The sequence below is a fragment of the Mobula birostris genome, chromosome 6 (genome assembly GCF_030028105.1).
Source record: "Mobula birostris isolate sMobBir1 chromosome 6, sMobBir1.hap1, whole genome shotgun sequence".
In the NCBI taxonomy this organism is placed as follows: domain Eukaryota; kingdom Metazoa; phylum Chordata; class Chondrichthyes; order Myliobatiformes; family Myliobatidae; genus Mobula; species Mobula birostris.
In genome coordinates, this window is record NC_092375.1 from 177,539,291 (window position 1) to 177,545,992 (window position 6,702).

Sequence of the window (6,702 nt, forward strand, 5' to 3'; positions counted from 1 at the left end):
GAGCTGGTGAGCTCACTGTGAAGGCGAGTCAGGGCAGCACCCAGGCACTCTGTAAAGTAGAACACAGATAATTAACATAAATGGAGTGGTGATGCTCTGAGAGTCACCCCTCTGAGACTCATTCCCTCTATTTTCCTCCATTCATGCTCCTCTGATATTATGGATGCAAACCCAAGAAACACCTGCCTCCTAGCCACATGTCATCTTTGCATCCTGTACACGCTTTTAGTTACATATCTGATTAAGACCTAGAATAGACACTTTGTGAGAGGTAACCTTGGATCACAATTTGACATCTATAGAATCAGCTTTGAAGTGAAGCAAAGGTTTTCTCAGTAACTTTTGCATGGATTTGTATATTAATGAAATGAACATCCAATGTTATCTTCTGCTTGGTCATGTAATGCCCATTGATTGTAAATTGCTTGAGGTCACTTCATAGTCAATAATTCTGTAATTCTCTCTGCATTCCCCAAGCTGGTTCAAATAAAATTTATATACATTTTCCAATGCCTGCAGACCTGGCTTTTATCAAATGCCTCAGACTTTCCATGAATACTGAACAATCAAAATACAGAACTCAGCGGTTGATAATCTTATGTTGTGTAACAGGAGAATTGTCTGTGAGAAACTAATAATACTATTCCTTAAAACAGAAGAATAAGTACTGGAGTCCTTTATTTTGGATGGATGGAAACGGCTCCTGTGTTCCCCAGTTTGGTGACAATTCTGGAAAGTACTTGCTTTCCCGTCTTTAATAGCTTGTTCTTCCTTTCAGATTATGTGATTTCCCCCTGTGAAATTACTTTTAAATCATATCATAATAACTACGAATACCAACGAAGAAAACTGATCAACTTCATGCAAAACATAAAGCAAACAAAAATATGTCCTGGAGATGCCGGGGATTGAACCCGGGACCTCACACATGCGAAGCGCGCGCTCTACCACTGAGCTACATCCCCAAGTGCATATTCACAGTTTAAATAAAAGGTGAAATTAATATAACTCAACTGCTGATTTAAAGTTTTTCGCTGGAAGTTTGTAGTTGCATTTAAACAACCATCTAAGAACTTGTTCGTAAAGTAGGCGACGGTCACCAGCAAGTTTTAATTTTTCACACTCTCCTCTCCGGTTAGTGCGACTCTGAGTTTATTTCCTGGTACCTCGATCAGAGGAATAACAATAAGAAAGATCTAGGGAAGCCTAACTTTTCCCACGAGTGAAACATACGCATGACTTCTAGGCAGGAACTAAAATGAAATAAACGGAGTAGGAAAAAAAAAGCAGCGCTGCATCGGCCGGGAATCGAACCCGGGCCTCCCGCGTGGCAGGCGAGAATTCTACCACTGAACCACCGATGCATGGAGTAAACAGTTTGCAGATACGATAAAGGAGGAAAACATCTTGTTCGGTATTTTCCAGAGTTTTAACAGAATTCTGGAATCCAGAGCAACAAACAATCTAACACAACCAGGAACTCAGCAGAATCTGTGAGAACAGAAGGAATTGTCGACGTTTCAAATCGAAATCCTCCATGACGACTGCGAATGGAGAGGGGAACTAGCTAGTTTAAGGAGGATAGGACGAGTGGCCTCTGATCTGTATCGACAAATGTTCGCCGCTTGCAGTTCCGGATCACATTTCATAATACGCAGGGTAGAGAATATTATTGATTCCCTAACAAATGAGTAAAGCGGTTTGAGTAGAGCTCTGATGAAGAGTCTTGCCTGGCATTTTCTGCTTTTATTAAAGGAATTTCTCCTTTATGCAGTCCTAAACGGTGTCCCTCTTATTCCGGGAACACAAACAGAACCATTAAATTCGTGCAGACAACCAAGCAGCTATTTACACTAATTCTATACTAATCCCATTGTCACAATATCCGTAGTTTCAGACTACTCACTGTGGGGAGGCAATCTGTCTGTGCCTATCTTTTAGAGCCCTTAGTATTGTCAGGGCTTCTTGATGTCACATTCAGTCTAAATCAGCCTTAATATCAGCCAAATAGGTGGTCACGGAAGGCAGAGGAACGGCTACTGAATTGCTTCAAGTCAGTGGACTGGGTCTGCCCAGTTCAAGGACTCATCTGTGGATCTGAATGAATACAGGATGGTTGTCACATACTTTATTATAAGAGTTGTAGACAAGCGTGTCCCCACAAAATCATTCAGTTTTTCCAAACCAGAAGTCCTGGGTGAACTATGAGATCCGCAATCTGCTGAGGGCCAGATCAGAGGCATTCAAGTCTGGTGACCAAGAATGTTACAAGAGGTCGTGGTCTTCCAAAAGCCATCTCATGGGTGAAGTGTTAATTCTGGACTAAACTTGAATCAACGAAGGAAGGTCGACAGTTGTGGCAGTGCTTGAATACTATCACCTCTTCTAAGGTTAAATCAAGCAACATAAGCAATTGCAGGGCTTCGCCTCCAGGTGAGCTCAATACCCTCTTTGCTCGCTTTGCCCGTCAAAATATGGAAGAGCCATCACAAACTCCCACAGCCCTGATGATCCTGTGATTTCGATCTCTGTCTGAGGCCAATGTGCGAGCAGAGAGTGAACCCATGAAAAACACCTGGCCTGGATGGGGTACCTGGCCAAGTACTGAAAACCTGTGCTGAACAACTGGCTGGAGTGTTCACTCAGACCTTTAAGTTCTCACTTCAGTGGTCCGAGGTACTCACCTACTTCAAGCAGGCTTCAATTATACCAGTGCCCAAAAAGAACTTGGTAACCTGCCTCAATGACTATCGACCAGTAGCACTTACATCCACAGTGATCAATTATTTTCAGAAGTATGGTGATGAAACGTATCAACTCCTGCCTCAGAAGCAATTAGGATCCACTCCAATTTGCCTAACATTACCACAGGTCCACAGAAGATTCCATCTCATTGGCTCTTCATTCAACCTTGGAACATCTGAACAGCAAAGATGCATACATCAGGATGCTCTTTCTCGACTATTGCTCGGCATTCAATATGATCATCCCCTCAAAACTAACCAATAAACTTAAAGACCTTGGCCTCAAGACCTTCTTGTGCAATTTCATTACTTGCCGACCCCAATCAGTTTGAAATGTCAACAACATCTCCTCCACAATCTCCCTCAGCACAGGGGCACCACAAGGCTGTGTGCTTAGCCCCCTGCTCTACTCGCTTTACACTATCGACTGTGTGGCTAAGCACAGCTCCAATGCCAAGTTCGTTTGCTACTGACATCACTGCCGTTGGCCGAATCAAGGGTGGTAATGAATCAGCATATAGAAGGAAGATTGAAAATCTGGCTGAGTGGTGCCATAAAAACAACCTCTTACACAATGCCAGAAAGACCAAGGAGCTGATTATTGACCTCAGGAGAAGGTCCATGAACCATTCCTCATTGTGGGATCAGAGATGGAGAGGGTCAGCAACTTTAAATTTCTCAGTGCTATTATTTTGGAGGAAGTATTCTGGGCCCAGCATGTAACTGCAATTATAAAAAAAACTCCTACTGCCTTAGGAGTTTGCAAAGATTCTGCATGACATCTAAAACCTTGACAAACTTCTATAGATGTGTGGTGGAGAGTATATTGACTGGCTGAATCGTGGTCTGCCACGGAAGCACTACTGCCCGGTATGGAAAAGCCTAGAAAAAGTAGTGGTAGGTCATGGATGAAGCCCTCTCCATCACTGAGCACAGTTATACAGAGCAGTGTTGCAGGAAAGCAGCAGCCTTCATCAAGGAGCCCTGCCATCCAGGCCATGTTCTTTTTTCACTGCTGCCATTGGAAAGAAGGTATAGGAACCTCAGGACCTGCACTGCCAGGTTCAGGAACAGTTATTACCCTTCAGCCATCAGACTCTTGAAGCTGAGGTGATAACTTCACTTAATTTTACTTGCTTCCTTATTGAACTGTTTCCACAGCATATGGACTCATTTTCAAGGACTCTTCATTTCATGTTCTCAACATTTATTGCTTATTTATTATTGCTATTTCTTTCTTTTTGTATTTGCACAGATTGATGTCTTTTTCACACTTGTTGAGTGACCAAGATGGTGCGGTCTTTCATTGATTCTTTAATGGTTATTATTCTACCTTGGATTTGTTGAGTATTCCCCAAGAAAATGAATCTCAGTGTTGTATATGGTGACATATAGGTACTTTGATAATAAATTTACTTTGAACTTTGAAAGCTCTTGTTACTCTCCCATCTTTTCTGGATTTCAGCTGTTTGATCCATGTTTGAACCAAGGTTGGTTAGGCCCAGAGCCAAATGGTCCTGGCAGAACACGAGAGATCAGTGCACGGGTTGTTGATGTAATACTGCTATCTGATCGCACTGTCAGTAACACCTTCTATCAGTTTGCTAATGATTGCAAGTAGACTGATTGGACAGTAGTCAGCTACATTGACTATCAGCTGTCCTGTTCATCAAAGTTTCTAAATGGCATTCAATGCCTGAAACATACATTGTTCATTCAAGATGTAAGGATCTTAGATTCAAATTCTACCTGACACAATTAACTTCCGCCAAGAGCTGCTGACAGGAATAATGGATTCTGTAAAAATGTTGAAAAGAGTGGATGTTTTTGCCTGTATTTTGGGGCAGTGACCAATCTCAGACCAAACCATAAATTTGCTAGATGTTTCTCCACGTCTAACTAATTAAATAAGCATTTCTGAATAAATGTTTTCCTTTTCTCTCCTGCGATGTTAATAGTTTTTTTGTGTGTCAGTGTTAAGTAGGAAATCAGCAACAATAACAAAAGAGAACACTCTTACCGCTCTCCAACCCCAAGGGAATATCAGAATTCCCCTACTCCTTACATTTTACCCCACCACCAATCACATCTTCTTCACTCTCTCTCATTTCCTGCTTTCCAAGGGTCTGCTCTTTCAGGACTCCCTATTCTGTTTATCTCATCCCACTCACCCTCCTCATCCTGCCACTTTCTCCACGACAACTGAGGTAGGTATAAAATCTATTCCTTCAGCTCCTTCCTCTCTGCCATCCAAGGACACAAACAACCCATCCAGGTGAGACAGACATTATCTTCCACCTCTTCAGTCCTTGTCTATTGCACTGGGTGGCTGCTTTGTAGCCTCTTCTACATTGGTGAACTGGAACACCTGTGGTCTGTTCACCACAGTCATCTTGAGCTTCCAATTACATGTCATTTTAAATTTGTTTCTCAATCCAGCACTATCTTGTCTGTCTTTGGCCTTCTCTGTTGCTTTGGAGAGACCAAACACAAATTGGAAGAACAGTATCTCTTATTCTACTTGAGTAGCTAAGACCTCCCCTACCCCGGTCATTCTCTCTGCTCCCGTCTCCCATCAAGCAGAAGATACTGAAGCTTAAGAACATGTACCACCTCACCCAAGGAAAATATCTGTTCTATTGTTGTAAGACTCATGACAGATGTTATATAATATATACTGCAGATCAGGGAATCCCAATCTGGTGTCCGTGGACCCCTTAGATAATAGTACTTCATTTATTACCTGCACTGGAGGACAACTTTGCTTGTCCAGTATTTGCTGACAGATGTACAAATCAACAATTGTAAAACAACAAATGAGAGAAAATCTGCAGATGCTGGAAATCCGAGCGACACACACAAAATGCTGGAGGAACTCAGCAGGCCAGGCAGCATCTATGGAAAAAAGTACAGTCGACATTTCGGGCTGAAACCCTTTGACAGGACTGGAAAAAAAGAAAGCCGAGCAGTAGATGGTGGTTGGGGACGGGGAGAGAACCACCTGGTGACAGGTGAAACCTGGAGGGGGAGGGATGAAGTAAAGAGCTGGGAAGCTGATTGGTGAGATGAGGTGAGAGAAAGAAAAAGGGATATGAATTGGAGAAGGAGGGGCACATCAGTGGAGGAGGCCATGGATGGACATATCAGAATGGGAATGGGAAGTGGAATTAAAATGGGTGGTGGCCACTGGGAGATCCTGCTTGTTCTGGTGGACGGAGCGTAGATGCTTGGCGAATTGTAAAACAACAGAAGAATGCAGAAAAGATACAGCAGAGAGCTAGAAGATCAACAGCTTAGATTGGACCATTCTGTAAGAATAGCCAATCTGTCAAGGTATTAGAATCAATACTTAATGCTGAGGCTCCACTAAAGCAGTCATACATCTTTCTTCATGGCTTGCTCTTCACATCATGGCACCCATCAGGATGGCACCTATGAAGCACAGTGATGTTATGAGGGCTACATCATCCATCATCAGGGACGCTCACTGTCCAAGACATTCTCTCTTCTCAATGCTGCCATCAGGAAGAAGTAACAGGAGCCTCAGGACTTACACCGCCAGGTTCAAGAACAATTATTACCCCTCAACCATTATGAACCAAAGGGGATAACTTAACTCACTTGCCCCATCATTGAAATGTTCCCACAACGAATGGATTCACTTTCAAGGACTCTTCATCTATGTTCTCAATATTTCTTTCTTATTTATTTATAATTATTATTTCTTTCTTTTTGTATTTGCAGTTTCTTGTCTTTTGCACACTGCTTGAATGCCCAAGTTGGTGTAGACTTTCAGTGATTCTGTTATGATTACTATTCTGTGGACTTATTGAGTATATCTGCAAGCAAATAAATCTCAGGGTTGTATATGGTGACATATATGTACTTTGATAATAAATTATTTTGAACTTTGAACTTCAGTGATAGCTATGTCATGGATTGTAATATAATGCAAATG

The 6,702-nt window shown here is 42.2% G+C and overlaps 2 non-coding genes across 2 annotated transcripts; both read right to left on the minus strand.

Moving 5' to 3' along the window:
- Nucleotides 1-893: 893 nt before the first annotated feature.
- trnaa-cgc (transfer RNA alanine (anticodon CGC)) lies at nucleotides 894-965 on the minus strand. The gene has a single exon. It is a non-coding gene; the product is annotated as a tRNA-Ala (tRNA).
- Nucleotides 966-1,293: 328 nt separating this feature from the next.
- Nucleotides 1,294-1,364, minus strand: trnag-gcc (transfer RNA glycine (anticodon GCC)). The gene has a single exon. It is a non-coding gene; the product is annotated as a tRNA-Gly (tRNA).
- Nucleotides 1,365-6,702: the final 5,338 nt, after the last annotated feature.